Below are 26844 nucleotides of genomic sequence, written 5' to 3'. Positions count from 1 at the left end.
ATAGTTACTCCCGCCGTTGACCGCGCTTACTTGAATTTCTTCACTTTGACATTCAGAGCACTGGGCAGAAATCACATTGTGTCAACACCCGCTAGGGCCATCACAATGCTTTGTTTTAATTAGACAGTCGGATTCCCCAAGTCCGTGCCAGTTCTGAATTGATTGTTAATTGATAATCGTTATAATTGATAAGAACTAATTGGTTTAACCCAAATAGTATTCTTAAAAATTTTAGCAAGAAAGTTCCACAATTGGCTACGTAACTAAACTATCCGGGGAACAAGTAACTAACATAAATGCTAGAAACTCTATTTACCCAGAACGAGCACATAAACCATGTTATTGTTTCCCAATCAAGCCCGACTATCTCAATCTTCAGAGCCAATCCTTATCCCGAAGTTACGGATCTAATTTGCCGACTTCCCTTACCTACATTATTCTATCGACTAGAGACTCTTCACCTTGGAGACCAGCTGCGGATATTGGTACGGCCTGTGAGAAGTTTGCGTGTCCCCACCATAAATTTTCAAGGTCCGAGGAGAAAATATCGACACAACAGTATATGTCATGCTCTTCTAGCCCATCTACCATATCTCTCTGCGAAAGACTTCCATGGTAGTACGGCATAAAACAGAAAAGAAAACTCTTCCGATATCTCTCGACGGCTTCTTTATGGTCGTTCCTGTTGCCAGGATGAGCACGAGGCCCATATTTAATAACAAACGGATACTCAACAGGTTACGGAATTGGAACCGTATTCCCTTTCGTTCAAAATTATTCAAGTGTATTATATTCGCTTTGTTTATATAGTTAGGCATTTTTGTTTTACTTGAAAATTTCGGCTTTCGCCTTGAACTTAGGACCGACTAACTCGTGATCAACCACTGTTCACACGAAACCCTTCTCCACTTCAGTCCTCCAAGGTCTCATTCGATTATTTGCTACTACCACCAAGATCTGTACCAATGGCAGCTCCATGCAGGCTTACGCCAAACACTTCTACGCATACCATTGTACCTTCCTACTCACTAAAGTTTCAAAATTTATATCACAAGTAATATAAATCATCTACTTTAGCGGTAATGTATAGGTATACAACTTAAGCGCCATCCATTTTAAGGGCTAGTTGCTTCGGCAGGTGAGTTGTTACACACTCCTTAGCGGATTTCGACTTCCATGATCACCGTCCTGCTGTTTTAAGCAACCAACGCCTTTCATGGTATCTGCATGAGTTGTTAATTTGGGCACCGTAACATTACGTTTGGTTCATCCCACAGCGCCAGTTCTGCTTACCAAAAGTGGCCCACTGGGCACATTATATCATAACCTTGAACTTCATATCAAGAAAGTTAAGGTTCTTACCCATTTAAAGTTTGAGAATAGGTTAAGATCGTTTCGACCCTAAGGCCTCTAATCATTCGCTTTACCAGATAAGATTATTTTATATAATATTAAAATGCACCAGCTATCCTGAGGGAAACTTCGGAAGGAACCAGCTACTAGATGGTTCGATTGGTCTTTCGCCCCTATACTCAATTCTGACAATCGATTTGCACGTCAGAACTGTTTCGGTCTTCCATCAGGGTTTCCCCTGACTTCAACCTGATCAAGTATAGTTCACCATCTTTCGGGTCACAGCATATATGCTCAAGGTACGTTCCAGTTAGAGGCATAAATAATATAAATATACATTATACATAACTATATAGAAGCCCCGGGATTGTGTTAATTAGCTATAAATAGCTAAAAAACTAATCCCATTATTAGTCAAGTTAATTACGCTATTAGGTTTACATCCCAATAACTTGCACATATGTTAGACTCCTTGGTCCGTGTTTCAAGACGGGTCCCGAAGGTATCCTGAATCTTTCGCATTGTTAATCATCAAGAGCATATAATAAACACAAAAATCAATGATAATTATGCCATTATATAATTCCGAAAAATTAACGCTCTGTAATAATAAAATCTATCAGCACTTTATCAAATTAATAACATTTATTCTGTGTTAAAATGCAAGCAATTTAATTGGAATAAACTATAAGTTATATTTATGATAAATTTGGGATATGCTAATAGATTACAATGTCCTTATATGGAAAAAATGCACATTATTCTAATATATTTTAAATATTACAAAATAAATTTTTCCATAACGGATATTCAGGTTCATCGGGCTTAACCTCTAAGCAGTTTCACGTACTGTTTAACTCTCTATTCAGAGTTCTTTTTCAACTTTCCCTCACGGTACTTGTTTACTATCGGTCTCATGGTTATATTTAGTTTTAGATGGAGTTTACCACCCACTTAGTGCTGCACTATCAAGCAACACGACTCTTAAACATCATCTAGCAATCATTAACGTTATACGGGCCTGGCACCCTCTATGGGTAAATGGCCTCATTTAAGAAGGACTTAAATCATTAATTTCTATACTAGAATATGACGCTCCATACACTGCACTCACATTGCCATAAGACAAAGTGACTTAGTGCTGAACTGTTTTCTTTTCGCTCGCCGCTACTAAGAAAATCCTTGTTAGTTTCTTTTCCTCCCCTAATTAATATGCTTAAATTCAGGGGTAGTCCCATATGAGTTGAGGTTGTATATATAACTATATTTGCCATAAATTCTTATATATAAATGATAAAACAATCAATTAAATTCGTTATAAATAGTTCCAATAGTTCTTGTAAGCAAAGTCATTTTTATCCATTTAACGAACCAACGAAGAATAATAACAAAACCAAGATTTTTCTTTTTCCGAATCATTAATAAGAGACAATTCTAGATGAAAAATATTTCAATTTTTTATGCTAGACATTTCTCAGTATTATTTGATTGAAAAAGAAATATTTCTCTTCGTTTTTCACATTCAAATGTGAGATAATGTTTTCATTTCTTTTTAATATTATGAATAAAATCATTATTTAATCCAATAATATACCATATGCTTATAAAAAATTATAAACAACTTAATTAGCATAGTCTTACAACCCTCAACCATATGTAGTCCAAGCAGCACTATAAAATTAATTAAAGTACATAACAGCATGGACTGCGATATGCGTTCAAAATGTCGATGTTCATGTGTCCTGCAGTTCACACGATGACGCACAGTTTGCTGCGTTCTTCATCGACCCATGAGCCGAGTGATCCACCGCTTAGAGTTTTATAATTCAATTTTATATAATGTCAATATTGTTTTTATTGAAAGAAATTAAAAATACACCATTTTACTGGCATATATCAATTCCTTCAATAAATTTATTTTTATACCTAAAATAAATGTTGCGAAATGTCTTAGTTTCATATAAGCATTATGTATCATAATAATCTGGTTATGGTTTGCTATTTTGGGTGACACATACTGCAAAATTATATAAAACATTAACCTGATGGATGACAGGTACAAACATTGTATATTTTAGGTTGTTGCATTAGCCAACGTATGCTCATAACATAGATGAACAATACATATTCGCAACGCGTGTATATTATGGTCCATATACACACACACTTATTTTGATTACCACACATTCAAAATTATTTTTATTTTAATTCGACTTCTACTTTCGAATTTAGTTTAGTTTCTTCGATTTCCATTTTCGAGAATTTGTTTTTATAGGAAACGCCGTTGTGTAGTAAGTACTGCCACAAATACGCACAGCAACATTAATAATTTAAAGTCTTTTTATGAGGTTGCAAGCCCCACATATAAAATAAAAGCCATCTTCATTTTATTTTGACTTTAACTTTTGATTCCGTGGAATCATTTTGTAATATTTTTATTTTGGTAAATTGTATTTATTTGTATTATAACAAATATTTATTAACGATAAGGATATTATACAATAATGATCCTTCCGCAGGTTCACCTACGGAAAACCTTGTTACGACTTTTACTTCCTCTAAATAATCAAGTTCGGTCAACTTTTGCGAAACAACCGTAACACGCAAGGCGTCACAGTGATCACGTCCGGAGACCTCACTAAATAATTCAATCGGTAGTAGCGACGGGCGGTGTGTACAAAGGGCAGGGACGTAATCAATGCGAGTTAATGACTCACACTTACTGGAATTCCAAGTTCATGTGAACAGTTTCAGTTCACAATCCCAAGCATGAAATGGTTCAGCGGTTTACCCGGACCTCTCGTCTAGGAAATACACGTTGATACTTTCATTGTAGCGCGCGTGCAGCCCAGGACATCTAAGGGCATCACAGACCTGTTATTGCTCAATCTCATTATTGCTAGACGCAATTTGTCCATTTAAGAAGCTAGTGTCCTTATAATGGGACAAACCAACAGGTACGGCTCCACTTACATAAACACATTCAAACACAATAAACATTTTACTGCCACCATGAATGAAGGCTACATAAGCTTCAGCACCATAATCCTGAAGATATCTATTTAATATATTTGAGTCTCGTTCGTTATCGGAATTAACCAGACAAATCACTCCACGAACTAAGAACGGCCATGCACCACCACCCATAATTCGAGAAAGAGCTATCAATCTGTCTTACACACTTATGTTCGGACCTGGTAAGTTTTCCCGTGTTGAGTCAAATTAAGCCGCAGGCTCCACTCCTGGTGGTGCCCTTCCGTCAATTCCTTTAAGTTTCAGCTTTGCAACCATACTTCCCCCGAGCCCAAAAGCTTTGGTTTCCCGGGAAGCGACTGAGAGAGCCATAAAAGTAGCTACACCCAATTGCTAGCTGGCATCGTTTATGGTTAGAACTAGGCGGTATCTGATCGCCTTCGAACCTCTAACTTTCGTTCTTGATTAATGAAAACATCTTTGGCAAATGCTTTCGCTTAAGTTAGTCTTACGACGGTCCAAGAATTCACCTCTCGCGTCGTAATACTAATGCCCCCAAACTGCTTCTATTAATCATTACCTCTTGATCTGAAAACCAATGAAAGCAGAACAGAGGTCTTATTTCATTATCCCATGCACAGAATATTCAGGCATTTGAAGCCTGCTTTAAGCACTCTAATTGTTCAAAGTAATAGTACCGGCCCACAATAACACTCGTTTAAGAGCACTAGTGCAGGTTTTTAAATAGGAGGAACATATGAAAAAATACAAGTATTAATCACATATAAGAACTCCACCGGTAATACGCTTACATACATAAAGTATAGTACTAACCACAATTGTAAGTTGTACTACCCGTATGAAGCACAAGTTCAACTAACGAACGTTTTAACCGCAACAACTTTAATATACGCTATTGGAGCTGGAATTACCGCGGCTGCTGGCACCAGACTTGCCCTCCAATTGTCCTTGTTAAAGGATTTAAAGTGTACTCATTCCAATTACAGGGCCTCGGATATGAGTCCTGTATTGTTATTTTTCGTCACTACCTCCCCGAGCTGGGAGTGGGTAATTTACGCGCCTGCTGCCTTCCTTAGATGTGGTAGCCGTTTCTCAGGCTCCCTCTCCGGAATCGAACCCTGATTCCCCGTTACCCGTTGCAACCATGGTAGTCCTAGATACTACCATCAAAAGTTGATAGGGCAGACATTTGAAAGATCTGTCGTCGGTACAAGACCATACGATCTGCATGTTATCTAGAGTTCAACCAATATAACGATCTTGCGATCGCTTGGTTTTAGCCTAATAAAGCACATGTCCCATAAGGTTCATGTTTTAATTGCATTATTAGCTCTAGAATTACCACAGTTATCCAAGTAACTGTTAACGATCTAAGGAACCATAACTGATATAATGAGCCTTTTGCGGTTTCACTTTTAATTCGTGTGTACTTAGACATGCATGGCTTAATCTTTGAGACAAGCATATAACTACTGGCAGGATCAACCAGAATAATGTTTTTCCTTCATATTCCATTCATATTTTTTGAATCGAAATAAGCAATATAATAGATATATAGATTTTTCACTTTATATAATTCCATGATTTTATTATATTGGAATAAAATTCAATATTTCGCCTTTGGGTAAAATTTTAAATATATAAATATAAGTAAAAAATCTATTCGATTACGGCCATTTTTATATAGCATTCGTAATCCATATTTTCATTTTTAATTTATACTTGTTTTACCAATATAACAAGAATTTCATATAATTATTAATATATATGTTTCTATAATTTTATCTTTTATATATACATATTTCATTATAAAATATCATTTTATTTCCAACATACATAATTATTGTATCCACACATGTACAATTTTGTTTAACCAATATAAATATTAAGTTATTAAATCATTTGCATTTTGAAGATAAATTTAAAATTTATCTCTTTTCATATATCTCTCTGGTAATATATAACATAAAACCAAGCGCATATGATAATATTTCCACATTTAATATATAATTTTATATTTCTTTCATAAGAATCCATATTTGTATTATACCGTAACGATATAATAATCCAACTATACGGCAGGTAATAAATTAATATTTGCCTGCCTCCAAAAATTAACGATAATATATGGAAACGATTTGTTATTCTATATATAATAGAAACTTGACTTTTGTTTCAACGATATTATCTAAAAAAAAGCGTATATTCCTATTATCCGCGGAGCCAAGTCCCGTGTTCTATAGAACTGAGAAACAAATTTGTACGGATAATAATATACTTTATTTTATGTAACCAATATAAACATAATCCGAAATAAATATTTCGAATAATGCGGAGAGGTCGGCAACCACTGCCTACCTATAGTAGTTTTTGAACCCGCTGTCCTCAAAGCGGGTATTTTCAATTCCGTTTGCCACCCAACATACGGTCTATTCTCTTATATATTAAGAGATTATAGGAACATTTCATTTTTTTTCCATTATTCATATATAATATGATTATTTTTTTTTTTATACATATAATAAATATTAATTTTTATATGTTTATTATTTTAATTTACTCATATAATGCCAACATATGATACATAAGTTTGAACAATATGAGAGGTCGGCAACCACTGCCTACCTATAGTAGTTTTTGAATCTGCGTAATTTCGTTTACACTACTATACCCTCTCACTATAATGGCTTTTCTCTATAATACTAAGAGAAATGGGAATATCCAGATTTTTTCCATTCATATGTTTTCATAGAAAATCATATGAATACATAAGTTTTGAACAATATGAGAGGTCGGCAACCACTGCCTACCTATAGTAGTTTTTGAACCCTCTGTCGTAATTCCGGTCGTTTACACTACTATACCCTCTCACTATAATGGATTTTCTCTATAATACTAAGAGAATGTGGGAATATTTCAGCATTTTTCCCTTATACATATAATAATTAATCATTTTCATATGTATATTATTTAATTTACTCATACAATTGCCAAAATCATATGAATACATAAGTTTTGAACAATATGAGAGGTCGGCAACCACTGCCTACCTATAGTAGTTTTTGAACCCTCTGTCGTAATTCCGGTCGTTTACACTACTATACCCTCTCACTTAAATGGCTTTTCTCTATAATACTAAGAGAATATGGGAATATCTCAGCATTTTTTCCCATATACATATAATAATTAACCATTTTCATATGTATATTATTTAATTTAATCATATAATTGCCAAATCATATGAATACATAAGTTTTGAACAATATGAGAGGTCGGCAACCACTGCCTACCTATAGTAGTTTTTGAACCCTCTGTCGTAATTCCGGTCGTTTACACTACTATACCTCTCACTATAATGGATTTTCTCTATAATACTAAGAGAATGTGGGAATATTTCAGCATTTTTTCCCTTATACATATAATAATTAATCATTTTCATATGTATATTATTTAATTTACTCATACAATTGCCAAAATCATATGAATACATAAGTTTTGAACAATATGAGAGGTCGGCAACCACTGCCTACCTATAGTAGTTTTTGAACCCTCTGTCGTAATTCCGGTGGTTTACACTACTATACCCTCTCACTTAAATGGCTTTTTCTTATATACTAAGAGAATATGGAATATCTCTGCATTTTTCCCATATAATAAAAATAATCATTTTCGTATGTATATTATTTAATTTACTCATACAATTGCCAAAATCATATGAAATATCATAAGTTTTTGAACAATATTGAGAGGTCGGCAACCACTGCCTACCTATATTAGTTTTTTGAACCCGCTGTCCTCAAAGCGGGTATTTTCAATTCCGTTTGCCACCCAACATACGGTCTATTCTCTATATATTAAGAGATTATAGGAACATTTCATTTTTTTTCCATTATTCATATATAATATGATTATTTTTTTTATACTATAATAAATATTAATTTTTATATGTTTATTATAATTATCATATAATTGCCAAATTCATATGAATACATAAGTTTTGAACAATATGAGAGGTCGGCAACCACTGCCATACCTAATAGTAGTTTTTGAACCCTCGTCGTTAATTCCGGTCGTTTACACTACTATACCATCTATTATAATTGGATCAAATCCTTATGAACAACCAAATAAAAAAAAGTAATAATTACAATCATGAACAATAAGAGAATACATATATAATAGTAGTTGATGACGAGGTGTTTGGCAACTTGACACAATTCATTAAAGCCTTTATATTAATTATATGATAGGGACAATATCATATGCGTCACTAAAATTGATGACGAGGTGTTTGGCAACTTGACACAATCCATTAAAGTCTTATATTAATTATATGATAGGGACAATATCATATGCGTCACTAAATTGATGACGAGGTGTTTGGCTACAGGAAAAAATCATTTATTTATCGAATCATCAAGCAAAGGATAAGCTTCAGTGGATCGCAGTATGGCAGCTGCTCAACCACTTACAACACCTTGCCTGTTACAAAAGTCGTTTACAATTGATTCTAGGCTTTGTCATTGATTAAATAATGCTTTTATATTAACTAGCGCGGCATCAGGTGATCGAAGATCCTCCTAATTTACTATGTTACAAATTACATTGGCATCACATCCATTGTCGTTTATAAAATAAATTATAAACTTTAAATGGTTTAGAAGCCATACAATGCAAATTGCCCCTTATTTATCATTGCATCAGCACGGATACGACCTTAGAGGCGTTCAGCATAATCCAACGACGTAGCGTCATACCACTGTTCGCTCGAACAAGTATTGTGCCATTGGTCGTACCTGCGGTTCTCTCGTACTACGCAGGAATGCTGTCGCAACAACGTTTTGTCATTAGTAGGGTAAAAACTAACCTGTCTCACGACGGTCTAAACCCAGCTCACGTTCCCTTGCATGGGTGAACAATCCAACGCTTGGTGAATTTTGCTTCACAATGATAGGAAGAGCCGACATCGAAGGATCAAAAAGCGACGTCGCTATGAACGCTTGGCCGCCACAAGCCAGTTATCCCTATGGTAACTTTTCTGACACCCTTGTTAAAAACTCTTTAAACAAAAGGATCGATAGGCCGAGCTTTGCTGTCCCTGTGTGTACTGAACACCGAGATCAAGTCAGCATTTGCCCTTTTGCTCTATGTGTGGTTTCTGTCCGCACTGAGCTGGCCTTGGGACACCTCCGTTATTATTTGAGAGATGTACCGCCCCAGTCAAACTCCCTACCGTGGCAATGTCTGAATTGGATCATACCTGAGTAATTGGAGTTATACCAAATTTTCAAATCAAAAATACATAAATGCATCGTTTTTATTAAAGAATTTGTTTGCGATTAATAACAAACTCGTGATACTTTGATCAAGAAGCTTGCATCAAAACCCAATACCATAAGATATAATAAATATATCCGTATAATGGCTAGGAAATGATACACGTTCCATTTAATCAAGTAAGTAAGGAAACAATAAGAGTAGTGGTATTTCATTGACGATACCAAACCGAGGTCTAATATCTCCCACTTATTCTACACCTCTTATGTCTCCTTACACTGCCAGATTAGAGTCAAGCTCAAAAGGGTCTTCTTTCCCCGCTAATTATTCCAAGCCCGTTCCCTTGGCTGTGGTTTCGCTAGATAGTAGATAGGGACAGTGACTTTCGGACCTCTCCGAACTTGTTTTACGTGGCGTGTTCCACACTGAAGGATTACAACCACGACACCCTGAACACCCACAAGTGGTGCATGTATCAACATGGTGCATGAGTCTGGATACGCCAGACAAACGTCCCGGACTGGAAGCTATAGCTATGTACATAGCGACCACCCCCGGTAGCAATTCGAGTACTTGCTTGCCGGGCAAGCACTCCCCCTTGCTGAGGAGCGAGATCTACCTAAAATCTCTACTGATCTCTGGTCACAGCACCCGAGTTTGCGCAACTAGCACCGTAACTCAAACGTCGAACACGAAGGCTCTACCCGCGATATGGGTATCAACCACAGCCACCACGATACTCCCACCAGGGGGCCTACCTCAATGTGCTGTCTTGGAGCAGCACAACCCGTGGTACCGAAAGAGAGGCTCGGTGGGCCTCCTCCTTTTGCTCCGACAAACATGGTTTAGAGGAACCAGTCGCTATATTAGTCGCCTCTTACGACAAGCAATAGCGGGCTGTGGAAGTATTCTCGCCCGCTAACCACACGGCGAAGTTTTGGGCTAAATACCCCTCCTCCTACGGAACACCTCGTCCGCAAACGCTGCCAGCCGTTGAATCCTCTGCTGATCTTCCAGGATTCTATTGAAGGTCCAGTTTTCGCCAAGGCGCTGCACTCCAAGTCCATCGAGGTTTCGCAAATCTGCATATAGAGGACAAGCGCACAATATGTGCATCCAGTCCTCATATGGATCACCACAAGCGCAAGCAGTGGTATCGCTGAGGGCTCTCCCTTGCAAAAATGCGTTAAACGACCCGTGACCTGTCAGCAGGAAAGACGTCCTCATCGAGAATCCAAAGCTTGGATCTCGATAGGCGAGAGTGACGTATGGGATGAACTTGTGCGTCACCCGTCCTGGTTCGCTGTCGTCATCCCATCTGTTTTGCCAATTCTGCAGCAAGCACTCCTCTAGGCGAGTCTTCCTCTGCTTCCAGCTTAGACACGTAGTGTCCTCGCCGTAAGCCAGTCGTTCTCCTCCAGCGGGTATCCACGCTTCAGCTTGTACTTGACCGCTAAAAACTTAGCAGCCAAGTCAAGCGGGGGAGCTCCGCCAAGTACCTGCAGTGCCCACTGTGGACACTGTTCGGCATACCGAAAGGCATCCAAGCAGGATTAGCCTCTGGCAGGAGGCTAGTCGTCTCCGGGCGGCTACCTGTTCGGCGGTGTCATACCATACCGGGGCACCAAACAGCACACAAGGTGCCATGAGTCCGTCATATATGGTCCGCCTGGCTCGAGGACTGAAGCCCAGTCGGCTCGAAGCACACGCGCCAATGCTCCAACGACTCCGGTCATCCGCTGGCGAAGCGAAGCTATGTGCGTGAGGAATTTCATTCCTTCACTGACCGTGATGCCAAGGTACCGACAGCTACGCACATACGGAAGGTTCGCTCCAGCAAACCTCACCGTAGGCGCACGTCTCAAGGCACCTTTCAGCAGCATTATTACCGTCTTGCTGGTCGAGACGGTAACGCCAACTTCCGCTCCCCACGCTTCTACGATGGACATCAGCTTGCTGCACCTTTTTTCCTCTAGCTCAGCTCGGAATTTCCCTCGACGAGAAGCAGCAAGTCATCCGCGTATGCACTCAGCTGGCAATACGGCTGGAGACGCTGAAGCAGTACATCCATCAGTATGTCCCAGATAAATGGCCACTGATTGACCCCTGCGGGCAGCCTCTAGTTACCGGTACATCCACAGTACCGGAACTGCTTCGGATCACTGCTCTTCGGCCGGAGAAAAGCTCTGCCACAAGCCCATTCTCCCGGCATCCCAAGTCGGCTAGTCGGCGGAGTGCAGCACTCCATTCGACGTTGTCGAATGCTCCTTTGAAGTCCACGAATGTGCCGAGCACGTATTGCGCCGGGCTGGCACAAACACTGCTCTTCACGTGCCTCCAAGCATCCTCCACACATCGTCCTTGGCGAAATCCAAATTGCCATCTGCAGCCTTCCGGAAGAACTTCTCTCACACGATTCACCATGATGGCCTCGAGCACCTTACAAAGACTGGTAGCAAGCATATTCCTCTATATGAGGAGGGCTCACATTTGTCCTTATCTGGCCCTTTGAGCAGCGAGACAACTCGTGGGCACTTCCACTCAGCGGGAAGTATCCTATCGGATGCATCGGGAAACACGATGCAGGGCTCGTTGGCGCCCAGATGCTTGAGTAGTGCTTATGCCGTCCAGCGGGAAGCCTGTCTTAACCGGGCACATGCATCAACCTCGAATACTTCGAGCCGGGGCTTCCTCCGCATGGCAGTCGGTGCTCGGACCGAACGGGAAATTGCGGGGAGCCTCTGCACAGTCACCCCAATCGTATCATCTCGCATTCACGCGGAGGCACCCATCTCTCACTCTGCCTCGGCATCTATAGACGCGCCCCCATGGGTCGTCGGCATGATCTCCCACGAGCGTTTCCACTCATCCATTTTCGCCCTCCAAATGAGCTTCTTGTAGTTGGCTGAGGCCCGCCTCAGGTCGACCAATACACGCTCTATTGCGGCATCATCATATGACGCTTCCATTTTGGAGTAGGCGACGAAGTCTCCGGACTTCGCGCCTTGCATCACAGAGGTCGGCAGTCCACCAACGTGCTCTCCTGTGGGCAATCGGATGGACTTTCTTCCCAGCGCAATATCACATACATTTATGTACTATACTGCGCAGGGTCGAAACTTGCTGGTCCAACGGCGACTCTGAGAAGTTTTCCGGAAGTTCGGCTGCTCTACTCACCATTTCCTCCTTGAACAATCGCCAACGTGCATTGGAGAAGTTCCAGGACGGCACAGGAGCTATGCTCTCAACTGCGCGCGCGGTAGTTGGTTTCGGCCACAACAGTAATGATGTTGTGGTCACTCAATTCCCACTCGTCCACTCTCCACTCATATGTGGCCCACATAGATGCTGCCTCATTGACGATTGTCACGTCGATATCGCTTGTAGCTCTGTAATTATCGAACGTGTACACCTCTGTTGACTGGTTTAGGGCGGCGACTCTTGCCTCCAGCATCCACTCTGACAGCAGCTCACCCCGTCTGTAGTTAGCTTGCCCCTCGGCATGACGAGAGAGTTTGCTAAGCCACATGGGGGACACTGCATTCGCGTCGAGGCCAGGATTGCGGGGGTTCTGCTGGCCTGCAGCAGGACCGCATCCATGTACCGGATGTACGGTTCCAGAGGTGCATCATACTGGCAGTATGCGGCGCAAAGGAAGATTGAGCCAAAACTCCCTTTCACGACCAGACATACGCCATAATCTGTGGTGAGGGTCTCCACTGGCATACAGATGGCTTCCTGGTTGATCCACTAGGATGGCTGCCTTCCCTCGCCGATCGATGAAAATTCTCATTCCTTCAGGCAGCACATCCATTCCGTCCCCGCGAGATACGGCTCCTGCACCAAGGCGAACATAGACTCCGATCTCCTGAGTCGGACTCCGAGCTCGATGGTCGCAGCTCGGCCTCGGCCACAGTTCGCTTGGATGAAGCTAAACATTAGTGTCTAGCTTGCACCCTCGCCAGCAACGCCCCGTATATCGGGCAAACGCTCGAGAGCATGTAATGCCCCGAGGGTTGCCCTCTGTGGCGGCAGTTCCGGCAGTCCACCGGGTTTTGGCACTTTGCCGCAGTGTGGCCTTGTTGCCCGCACTGGCGACAGACACTATCCTTCCTGCGGCATTCGCTGACCTTGTGGTCGAAACCCACACATCTGTGGCAGGCGTATGTGCGGACCTGTGACCGGCATCGGAATGAGAACCACTTGATGTAGACACGAACCTACATCAAGCTTCGCCATCGCCCGGTCGTCAACCTCCAGCGTCACATTTACTGTGGCGCCGTCAGCTACCGACCACGCCTTGGTCACCAGGTGCACTGACTTCTTAAACTGGGCCAGATTCATTTCGCTGTCGAAGTTGTTTTCGTGGAGCTCCTTCATAAACTCCTCAGGGCCGATAGCTGTGTCGACGTCATATACGACGACCTTCGGTTCTCGGCCGCATTCCCGTGCCACATTTAGGCCAACCTCGGCGAATCTTTTTGAAGCGACCACCTTTGCAGCTCTCCCACCGAAGGAGTGCGAATGATCGCACCACCACCTCGACGGAGCTCACGGACCTCGTGTACTCTGACTCCGAGAGAGGGTGCAACCATCGTTCGCACCTTTTCCGCTATGTCTTTCCCCGATAGCGCAGGGTCGTCGCACTTCACCACCGCTGACCACGTCTCGCGGACCTTGGTAGTCCGCGGGGGCAGCGATGGGTGCAACCTGCTGCATCTGGGAGCATTGGCGGCCGTATTTTTCAACAGATTCAACGACGGCGGCGGCGGTGCGGCATAGCAAGCGCGTCTCCAGCTCTCCGACCGGAGCATTAGCGCCAACACCAGCTCATCGTAGCGGCTGATAGCATATGAGAGCTCTTCCGTGTCCACTTCTCCTAGTCTGCGGAAGCTGCTTCTCACCATGCGCTGTGTGGGCCGACAGCTCTGCCATCATGGCTGCTTGGCCCAGCAACGGGCGGCAGCGGTGGCGGCAGTGGCAGTGGTGGCAAACAATTTTAGCAGCAGTGAAAACGGCGGAGGCAGCAGTGTGGTCGGCAGCAGGGGCAGCAGTAGGATCAGCAGCGGTGGCAGCAGCGTGGGGGGGGGCAGCATCAATGGCAGCGTTCTCCGTAGCCGCCCGGGCGTCCTCCAGCGACGAAAACGGCTCCCCCCAGAACCCAACGGGGTCTGGCACTCCATTCGATGCCAGGGCAACCAATTTCGCCTGCGTTGGCGCCGAGCTCTTAGATGCCAGATGGCTTCTGCGCCTGCCTCGTCTGGACTTCATCGAGGCACTACTTCCGCTCAAGGCACTCGCGCTGCTGTCGCTCTCCATCGGCATAAATACGATGGTGGCTCCACCTACCGTCGACGCCAGCAACCGTATGCTCGTTTACTCGCTGACAAAAGGTAGTTGCTCTGGACTCGAGCTCCACCTATCGGTAGAGTCTGGTAGCACTAAAACTCTCCCTAGACACAAACTTAGCAGTGACTCCCACCAATAAGCTTTGTGACAGCTGATCAAAAAGCTTACTCGAAAAACTTACTCGTAAGTTCGCCTTCAGCACGTGCTAAGTGGAAATTCCCAACAATTAATTGTTAATTACTTCCAAACCGCTTGTTTATAACACACGAAAATTAGCACACGACTTTCGCGGAGCACTAATTCACCGATTTTATTACTTTCCAAACACGGAAAACCAAGTTCTTCGCAATCTGTACACGAGCGCAACGAATACACGTCCGTCGTTAATCATTCATGCGCTCACTTATGACAGTAGATCTCGTAATCCATTCATCGCATATAGATGACGAGGCATTTGGCTACCTTAAGAGAGTCATAGTTACTCCCGCCGTTGACCCGCGCTTACTTGAATTTCTTCACTTTGACATTCAGAGCACTGGGCAGAAATCACATTGTGTCAACACCCGCTAGGGGCCATCACAATGCTTTGTTTTAATTAGACAGTCGGATTCCCCAAGTCCGTGCCAGTTCTGAATTGATTGTTAATTGATAATCGTTATAATTGATAAGAACTAATTGGTTTTAACCCAAATAGTATTCTTAAAAATTTTAGCAAGAAAGTTCCACAATTGGCTACGTAACTAAACTATCCGGGGAACAAGTAACTAACATAAATGCTAGAAACTCTATTTACCCAGAACGAGCACATAACCATGTTATTGTTTCCCCAATCAAGCCCGACTATCTCAATCTTCAGAGCCAATCCTTATCCCGAAGTTACGGATCTAATTTGCCGACTTCCCTTACCTACATTATTCTATCGACTAGAGACTCTTCACCTTGGAGACCAGCTGCGGATATTGGTACGGCCTGTTGAGAAGTTTGCGTGTCCCACCATAAATTTTCAAGGTCCGAGGAGAAAATATCGACACAACAGTATATGTCATGCTCTTCTAGCCCATCTACCATATCTCTCTGCGAAAGACTTCCATGGTAGTACGGCTATAAAACAGAAAAGAAAACTCTTCCGATATCTCTCGACGGCTTCTTTATGGTCGTTCCTGTTGCCAGGATGAGCACGAGGCCCATATTTAATAACAAACGGATACTCAACAGGTTACGGAATTGGAACCGTATTCCCTTTCGTTCAAATTATTCAAGTTATTATATTCGCTTTGTTTATATAGTTAGGCATTTTTGTTTTACTTGAAAATTTTCGGCTTTCGCCTTGAACTTAGGACCGACTAACTCGTGATCAACCACTGTTCACACGAAACCCTTCTCCACTTCAGTCCTCCAAGGTCTCATTCGATTATTTGCTACTACCACCAAGATCTGTACCAATGGCAGCTCCATGCAGGCTTACGCCAAACACTTCTACGCATACCATTGTACCTTCCTACTCACTAAAGTTTCAAAATTTATATCACAAGTAATATAAATCATCTACTTTAGCGGTAATGTATAGGTATACAACTTAAGCGCATCCATTTTAAGGGCTAGTTGCTTCGGCAGGTGAGTTGTTACACACTCCTTAGCGGATTTCGACTTCCATGATCACCGTCCTGCTGTTTTAAGCAACCCAACGCCTTTCATGGTATCTGCATGAGTTGTTAATTTGGGCACCGTAACATTACGTTTGGTTCATCCCACAGCGCCAGTTCTGCTTACCAAAAGTGGCCCACTGGGCACATTATATCATAACCTTGAAACTTCATATCAAGAAAGTTAAGGTTCTTACCCATTTAAAGTTTGAGAATAGGTTAAGATCGTTTCGACCCTAAGGCCTCTAATCATTCGCTTTACCAGATAAGATTATTTTATATAATATTAAATGCACCAGCTATCCTGAGGGAAACTTCGGAAGGACCAGCTACTAGATGGTTCGATTGGTCTTTCGCCCCTATACTCAATTCTGACAATCGATTTGCACGTCAGAACTGTTTCGGTCTTCCATCAGGGTTTCCCCTGACTTCAACCTGATCAAGTATAGTTCACCATCTTTCGGGTCACAGCATATATGCTCAAGGTACGTTCCAGTTAGAGGCATAAATAATATAAATATACATTATACATAACTATATAGAACGCCCCGGGATTGTGTTAATTAGCTATAAATAGCTAAAAACTAATCCCATTATTAGTCAAGTTAATTACGCTATTAGGTTTACATCCAATAACTTGCACATATGTTAGACTCCTTGGTCCGTGTTTCAAGACGGGTCCCGAAGGTATCCTGAATCTTTCGCATTGTTAATCATTTAATAATCAAGAGCATATAATAAACACAAAAATCAATGATAATTATGCCATTATATAATTCCGAAAAATTAACGCTCTGTAATAATATAAATCTATCAGCACTTTATCAAATTAATAACATTTATTCTGTGTTAAAATGCAAGCAATTTAATTGGAATAAACTATAAGTTATATTTTATGATAAATTTGGGATATGCTAATAGATTACAATGTCCTTATATGGAAAAAATGCACATTATTCTTAATAATATTATTTAAATATTACAATTTTAATGATGAATTTTCCATAACGGATATTCAGGTTCATCGGGTTAACTCTAAGCAGTTTAACGTACTGTTTAACTCTATTCAGAGTTCTTTTCAACTTTCCCTCACGGTACTTGTTTATATGGTTCATGGTTATATTTAGTTTTAGATGGAGTTTACCACCATTAGTGCTGCACTATCAAGCACACGATCTTTGGAAACATCTCTAGCAATCATTAAGTTATACGGCTGGCACCTCTATGGGTAAATGGCTATTTAAGAAGGATTAATCATTAATTTTCATACTAGAATTTGACGCTCATACTGCATTCACATTTGCATATAGACAAAGTGACTTAGTGCTGACTGTTTTCTTTTCGCTCGCCGCTACAGAAAATCCTTGTTAGTTTCTTTTCCTCCTAATTATATGCTTAAATTCAGGGGGTAGTCCATATGAGTTGAGGTTGTATATATATATATTTTGCCATAATTCTTTATATATAAATGATAAAACAATCAATTAAATTCGTTTAATAGTTAATAGTTTTGTAAGCAAAGTATTTTTATCATTTAACGAACAACGAGAATAATAAACAAGATTTTTTTTTCCGAATATTATAAGAGAAATTCTAGATGAAAATATTTAATTTTTTTGCTAGAATTTCTCAGTATTTTGATTGAAAAAGAAATATTTCTCTTCGTTTTTCAATTCAATGTGAGATAATGTTTTCATTTTTTTTTAATATTTGAATAATATATTTAATCAATAATATATATGTTATAAAATTTATAAACATTAATTAGCATAGTTTAACTCACATATGTAGTCAAGCGCACTATAAATTATTTAAAGTACATAAAGATGGATGCGATATGCGTTAAAATGTCGATGTTTGTGTCTGCAGTTCACACGATGAGCCAGTTTGCTGCGTTCTTCATCGACCATGAGCGAGTGATCAGTTAGAGTTTTATATTCAATTTATATAATGTCATATTGTTTTTATTGAAAGAAATTAAAATACCATTTTACTGGATATATCATTCTTCATAATTTTTTTTTATCTAATAAATGTTGCGAAATGTTTAGTTTCATATAGATTATGTTATATATTGGTTATGGTTTGCTATTTTGGGTGAACATACTGCAATTTATATAAAAATTAACTGATGGATGACAGGTAAACTTGTATATTTTAGGTTGTTGATTAGCAAGTATGTATACATAGATGATATATTGCACGCGTGTATTTGGTCATATACACATTATTTTGATTACACATTCAAATTATTTTATTTTATTGCTTCTATTTCGAATTTAGTTTAGTTTCTTCGATTTCCATTTTCGAGAATTTGTTTTTATAGGAAACGCCGTTGTTGTAGTAAGTACTGCCACAAATACGCACAGCAACATTAATAATGTTAAAGTCTTTTTATGAGGTTGCCAAGCCCCACATATAAAATAAAAGCCATCTTCATTTTATTTTGACTTTAACTTTTGATTCCGTGGAATCATTTTGTAATATTTTTATTTTGGTAAATTGTATTTATTTGTATTATAACAAATATTTATTAACGATAAGGATATTATACAATAATGATCCTTCCGCAGGTTCACCTACGGAAACCTTGTTAGACTTTTACTTCCTCTAAATAATCAAGTTCGGTCAACTTTTGCGAAACAACCGTAACACGCAAGGCGTCACAGTGATCACGTCCGGAGACCTCACTAAATAATTCAATCGGTAGTAGCGACGGGCGGTGTGTACAAAGGGCAGGGACGTAATCAATGCGAGTTAATGACTCACACTTACTGGGAATTCCAAGTTCATGTGAACAGTTTCAGTTCACAATCCAAGCATGAAAGTGGTTCAGCGGTTTACCCGGACCTCTCGGTCTAGGAATACACGTTGATACTTTCATTGTAGCGCGCGTGCAGCCCAGGACATCTAAGGGCATCACAGACCTGTTATTGCTCAATTCATTATTGCTAGACGCAATTTGTCCATTTAAGAAGCTAGTGTCCTTATAATGGGAACCAACAGGTACGGCTCCACTTACATAAACACATTCAAACACAATAAACATTTTACTGCCACCATGAATGAAGGCTACATAAGCTTCAGCACCATAATCCTGAAGATATTATTTAATATATTTGAGTCTCGTTCGTTATCGGAATTAACCAGACAAATCACTCCACGAACTAAGAACGGCCATGCACCACCACCCATAGATTCGAGAAAGAGCTATCAATCTGTCTTACACACTTATGTTCGGACCTGGTAAGTTTTCCCGTGTTGAGTCAAATTAAGCCGCAGGCTCCACTCCTGGTGGTGCCCTTCCGTCAATTCCTTTAAGTTTCAGCTTTGCAACCATACTTCCCCGGAGCCCAAAAGCTTTGGTTTCCCGGGAAGCGACTGAGAGAGCCATAAAAGTAGCTACACCCAATTGCTAGCTGGGCATCGTTTATGGTTAGAACTAGGGCGGTATCTGATCGCCTTCGAACCTCTAACTTTCGTTCTTGATTAATGAAAACATCTTTGGCAATGCTTTGCTTAGTTAGTCTTACGACGGTCCAAGAATTTCACCTCTCGCGTCGTAATACTAATGCCCCCAAACTGCTTCTATTAATCATTACCTCTTGATCTGAAACCAATGAAAGCAGAACAGAGGTCTTATTTCATTATCCCATGCACAGAATATTCAGGCATTTGAAGCCTGCTTTAAGCACTCTAATTTGTTCAAAGTAATAGTACCGGCCCACAATAACACTCGTTTAAGAGACTAGTGCAGGTTTTTAATAGGAGGAACATATGAAAAAATACAAGTATTTAATCACATATAAGAACTCCACCGGTAATACGCTTACATACATAAAGGTATAGTACTAACCACAATTGTAAGTTGTACTACCGTATGAAGCACAAGTTCAACTACGAACGTTTTAACCGCAAACAACTTTAATATACGCTATTGGAGCTGGAATTACCGCGGCTGCTGGCACCAGACTTGCCCTCCAATTGGTCCTTGTTAAAGGATTTAAAGTGTACTCATTCCAATTACAGGGCCTCGGATATGAGTCCTGTATTGTTATTTTTCGTCACTACCTCCCCGAGCTGGGAGTGGGTAATTTACGCGCCTGCTGCCTTCCTTAGATGTGGTAGCCGTTTCTCAGGCTCCTCTCCGGAATCGAACCCTGATTCCCCGTTACCCGTTGCAACCATGGTAGTCCTAGATACTACCATCAAAAGTTGATAGGGCAGACATTTGAAAGATCTGTCGTCGGTACAAGACATACGATCTGCATGTTATCTAGAGTTCAACCAATATAACGATCTTGCGATCGCTTGGTTTTAGCCTAATAAAAGCACATGTCCCATAGGTTCATGTTTAATTGCATGTATTAGCTCTAGAATTACCACAGTTATCCAAGTAACTGTTAACGATCTAAGGACCATAACTGATATAATGAGCCTTTTGCGGTTTCACTTTTAATTCGTGTGTACTTAGACATGCATGGCTTAATCTTTGAGACAAGCATATAACTACTGGCAGGATCAACCAGAATAATGTTTTTCCTTCATATTCCATCATATTTTTTGAATCGAAATAAGCAATATAATAGATATATAGATTTTTCACTTTATATAATTCCATGATTTTTATTATATTGAATAAATTCAATATTTGCCTTTGGGTAAATTTTAAATATATAATATAAGTAAAAATCTATTCGATTACGGCCATTTTTATATAGCATTCGTAATCCATATTTTCATTTTTAATTTATACTTGTTTTACCAATATAACAAGAATTTCATATAATTATTGTAATATATATGTTTCTTAATTTTATCTTTTTATATATAATATTCATTATAAATATATTTTATTTCAATAATAATTATTGTATACACATGTCAATTTTTGTTTAACAATATAAATATTAGTTAATCATTTGCATTTTGAAGATAATATATAAATATTATTTTCATGTGTTTATTATTTATTTACTCATATTATTGTCAAAATATATGAATTAATACGTTTGAACAATATGAGAGGTGGCAACACGGCCTACCTATAGTAGTTTTGAACCCTCTGTCGTACTTAGGTAACTTACCTATTATACCTTTCACTAAAGGTTTTCTCTATAATCTAAGAGAATATGGGAATATTTCAGCAATTTTCCTTATACATATAATAATATCATTTTCATGTGTTATTTTTATTTACTATTTTTGCAAATTATTGAATAATGGTTTTGAACAATATGAGAGGTCGGCAAACGGCCTACCTATAGTAGTTTTTGAACCCTCTGTCGTACTTACACTATTATACCTTTCACTAAACGGCTTTCTCTATAATACTAAGTGATATGGGAATATTCAGCAATTTTCCCTTATACATATAATAAATACTCATTTTCATGTGTTCATTATTTATTTACTCATGTTATTGCCAAAATCATATGATTAATACGTTTTAAACAATATGAGAATCGGCACCACTGCCTACCTATAGTAGTTTTTGAAACCTCTGTGTACTTCAGGTAAGTTACATACTATACGTTTCACTAAAACGGCTTTTCTCTATAATACTAAGAGAATATGGGAATATTTCAGCAATTTTCCCTTATACATATAATAATTATTCATTTTCATGTGTTTATTATTAATTTACTCATATTATTGCCAAGATCATATGAATACATACGTTTTGAACAATATGAGAGGCTGGCAACCATGCCTACCTATAGTTGTTTTGAACCCTCACATTTTCCTTATACATATAATGTATTATCATTTTTACGTTTTCAAAAACTTATGTCAGTCGCGATCGAACACTCGACGAGTGAGACGTGCTGCGGATCGACAGAAATTGTTAGCAAATTGTTAGCAAATTGTTCACAGTTGTAAGTCCCGTTACTTGTGCCCAGCCACTTCGCGTCGCGTGATCTTGTCGCGCGTTTTGATTGGCCAGCCAACGTACCTAACGGTAGTTCGCACTAACACCATCGCACACCCGAGTGTGCGTGTTATCAGCGCAAAAAACCCAGTGCTCGAAGCAGCGGTATAATTGCAAAGCAGCAGCCACGTGCTGCTGGCTCACCGGCTTACGGTGCCCAGCTTCCCCCCCCCCCTCTCACTCCTTATCAACTTTGGAGAAGATGGACTGGCAGGCCCCCCGCGCACCCACAAGCTTGGAACAACACCACGCAAAAGGCTCTGAGAACACGCAAGAGCAGCTCCAGCAGCGAGGGAAGCACTCGCATACAGAGCCGGGCGAGATAAAGCGAAAACCGGCAAAGAAGCACAGGGAGAGGAGCTGGAAGATAAGCCAAGCACTAGCGCAGCTCTGCGCAAGAAGTCGCCACAACGCTTCGCTTTACTCTCGACCGAAGAAGACGAGTACGACCAAGAGAGCTCTGATGACGAACCGGACCTAAAGACGATTCCAAGCCCAAGACCCCGAGAAACCAAAGCCCACCCCGAAGACCATCAAGCCACCTCCGATTTTTATCCCCGATGTGACAACATCTCGGCACTCGTCAAGATGATCACGACTCTTGTAGGCCCGAAGAACATTTTACCTACAAGACCGTGAACGGCAACAACGTACGTGTCATGATGCCGGACAAAGAGTCCTATACAGCTCTGCGTCTCCAACTTGTGGCCCAAACAAGAGGCATCGGACTTTCCAGCCGAAAGATGAACGTGCATACAAGGTTGTCATCAAAGGACTCCACCACTCCACCGATCGTGAGGAATCATTGAAGACCTTCGCAGACAAGGGCACGCTGTTAGAGATCTGCACAATCCCATTGGCAGAAGAACTAAAGAACCGCTGGGAATATTCTTCGCCAACCTGGAGCCTTCCAGCAACAACAAAGACGTCTACCAAGTCAAGCGGATCTGCAGGTCGGTAGTAACCATTGAACCGCCGCAGAAGTTCAACCGACGTGCCTCAATGCTTCAGGTGCAAGGATTCGGTCATACACAGCGTTACTGCTTCCTGGAATACCGATGTGTAAAGTGTGGAGGCCCTCACGAATCGAGGGCATGTGAGAAGAGGGAGGACGACAAGCGTGGCTGCTTCCACTGCCAGGCGGACCATCCTGCGTCTTTCAAGGGATGCCCTGCATACAAAAGGGCCAAAGCACTAGCTGCTCCGAAACAAGGCCCGTCGCTAATGCTAACAAGGCGCCGCCCGTGGCATCACCAAACGTCACCTCTGGCAGGAGCTACCGAGACGCCCTCAACGGAGTGCACGCAGCACCGCAGAATCCCACAACCCCAGTCCAAACCCAAACAGAAACCCCACACTCCGGTCAGATAGAAGCGATGTTCGCTCGCATGGAAGGAATGATGGAAAGGATGATGGAGCGCATGTTCACCCAGATGACACAGCTGGTGGCCACCATTCTCAACAGCAAGTCATGCAACTAAAGCTCCACCTAGTCGTCTGGAATGCGAACGGCCTGCAGAACAGCAAGCCATAGTCGAGCACCATCTGAAGACCCACCAGATCGATATCCTACTCGTAGCCGAAACCCACCTCCCCCAGATCCCACTTTAATATCAGCGGATATACCTCATCCATGAGACCATCCTTCTGGCAGAGCACGCGGTGGAGCAGCACCTCATCAGGAGCGGTATTCAATACCTAGAGCTGCCCGCGTTCAGCAAGACTGGCACAATGTCCTTCATCAGGATTGTCAGCCCGCAAGAGATTTAGACATTGGAGCGGTCTACTTTCCCCCCGATACCGCATAACAGCATCTCACCTCAGTGAGTTCTTCGAGCATTTTGGGCCCCGCTTTCTAGCAGCTGGAGATTATAACGCCAAACATTCTTTGGTGGGGATCGCGCGCCAACAACCCCAAAGGGAAAACTCTGTTTGGGTACCTGCAACGCCACCGACTGACTGCACTCCACTGGCGAGCCCACTCACTGGCCAACGAATCCCCTCAAGACTCCAGACCTACTGGACTTTGCTGTGTCGAAAGGCATAGGGCAGCGAAGATCAGCTGCACAACAAATGCTGATCTCCTGTCAGACCACTGTGCAATAAACGTGCTAATCAACACGCCAGTCCTCAGGAAAACCCGCTCAGAAGGCTCACTGGAAAATATACCGACGCCGCCAAGTTCGCGTCCTGATGCTCTCCACCGTCAATCCGAACCCCATCCTCAACACACCAGGAACATTGATGAAGCTATCGGGAATCTCACCAGGCAGATGCAAAACGCTGCGGAATTCGCAAGCCCACCGCCACCAAAGACTGCGAGAACACCTAGCAGGGACCTCCACCTCTGGTCCCCGGAAATTGCGCACTCGTGACTGAGAAGAGGCGTCTCAGGAGAGTTTGGTTCTTGACGCGCAATCCAAGAGACAAAACAGCGCTCAATCACGCCACAAAGGAGTTGAAGGACAAGATCTCAGCCTACGCCAGGACTCCTTCCTCAGATTCCTCGAGGAACTCTCTCCCGGGGACCCAGACCACAATCTGTGGAACGTCACCGCCACATTAAACGACCAGCCAAAAAGGTTTCCGCAGTGCGCAAAGCAGATGGATCCTGGTGCCTTTCGGATGCTGAAAGAGCAGAAGCTTTCGCCGAACACTTTACAACGCCTTCTCTCCGTTCGACTGCTGCACTGCCGAAGAACATGCTGAAACAGCCCGGTTTCTCAATAGCCCAAGCTCTCCGGTCCCCCGTTGGAACCAGTCGACCCTGAGGAAGTTGCGCAGGAGATTGCTCTACTGAAGAACAACAAATCTCCAGGCCTGGATCGTATAGATGCGGCGGCCCTAAAAATGCTCCCATCCCGCTGCACACAAATGCTGGCCAGCATTTACAACAGCTGCTTCCGGCTAGGGTACTTCCCGGAAGAGTGGAAAAGAGCAGAGGTTATTGTCCTCCTCAAGCCTGGTAAGCCTGAAGCCAATCTCGCCTCCTATCGTCCGATTAGTTTGCTGGCAATCCTCTCCAAAATACTCGAAAGAGTATTTTTGCGCAGAGTATTGCCAGTACTGGATGAGGCTGGTTTGATCCCCGATCACCAGTTTGGCTTCAGGCGCTCCCACGGAACACCAGAGCAATGCCACCGGCTAGTCGAACGGATCCTCGAGGCATTCGAGCAAAAGAAATACTGCTGCGCTGTAATGCTCGACGTGAAGCAGGCATTCGACAGAGTTTGGCATCCTGGACTCCTCCATAAACTCAAATCCTACCTCCCAAGCCCCCATTTTACCCTCCTCAAATCCTACACTGAGGGAAGAGCATTCCAAGTCAGATGCGGAAGTGCAATAAGCCTACCCAGACTGATCAGAGCTGGAGTTCCGCAAGGCAGTGTCTCGGACCAATACTGTACACCCTTTACACCGCAGACCTTCCATAATCCCTCCAGGAACCTAACTATAGCGACTTATGCAGATGACACGGCTTTCCTCGCCTCCTCATCCGACCACGAGAAGCCTCCGAAACAATCCAAAGGCAAATGGACGCGCTACATCCCTGGCTCAGCAGGTGGAACATCGTAGTGAACGCGGAAAAATCTACCCAAAACAACATTTGCACTAAGGAGAGGAGACTGCCCACCGGTCACGCTAAACGGAGTCATCATTCCCAACGCACCCGCACCCAAGTACCTAGGACTTACCCTGGACCGCAGGCTCACTTGGCGTCCCCACATCGTCAGCAAACGCATACAGGCCATGCGCGTCTGAGGCAGATGCATTGGCTTATGGGAGAGGGTCCAAGCTAAGGCAGAACCACAAAATCCTGTGTGTACAAGGCAATTCTCAAGCCCATCTGGACCTACGGGATACAGCTATGGGGCACGGCAAGCCACACGAATCGCCTGCGTATACAGCGGTTCCAGAATAGGTGCTTGAGAATTGCCTGTAATGCGCATCCCTACCACGAGAATGTCGCCATACATAGGGAACTTGGAATCCCACAAGTCGCTGATGAAATCTCCAGGCTCAGCGAGAGATACCTGAAAAGGCTCGAAAACCACCTAACCACCTCGCCACCAACCTGTTAGACAATAGCCAAACAAGCAGACGTCTCATGAGGAGACACCCTCTCGATCTTCCACAACAATAGACAACACATATAAACCCCGCCACAAATACATGTACAATAGTATCCCTTAAGCTAATGTTCCCCCGCAAAACCATTTAATATTTGTCCACTAGGACAGATTTTAAATAAATAAACGCACGCTAAAAAAAAAAAAAAAAAATAAAAAAAAAAAA

General features: G+C 41.9%; 1 non-coding gene and 3 pseudogenes across 1 annotated transcript; all 4 read right to left on the bottom strand.

Annotated features, from left to right (window-relative positions):
• LOC116803013 lies at window positions 1–2605 on the bottom strand (annotated as a pseudogene; the record flags this gene model as incomplete).
• Window positions 2606–2993: 388 nt separating this feature from the next.
• LOC116803010 lies at window positions 2994–3172 on the bottom strand. Its single transcript, XR_004363309.1, has one exon. It is a non-coding gene; the product is annotated as a 5.8S ribosomal RNA (ribosomal RNA).
• Window positions 3173–8755: 5583 nt separating this feature from the next.
• Window positions 8756–18047, bottom strand: LOC116803012 (annotated as a pseudogene).
• Window positions 18048–19172: 1125 nt separating this feature from the next.
• LOC116803011 lies at window positions 19173–21148 on the bottom strand (annotated as a pseudogene).
• Between the last annotated feature and the right edge of the window lie 5696 nt (window positions 21149–26844).

Source organism: Drosophila sechellia, unplaced genomic scaffold (assembly GCF_004382195.2).
Source record: "Drosophila sechellia strain sech25 unplaced genomic scaffold, ASM438219v1 U_27, whole genome shotgun sequence".
In the NCBI taxonomy this organism is placed as follows: domain Eukaryota; kingdom Metazoa; phylum Arthropoda; class Insecta; order Diptera; family Drosophilidae; genus Drosophila; species Drosophila sechellia.
Note: the sequence above shows the minus strand (reverse complement) of the source record. Positions and strands in the feature narration are given on the sequence as shown.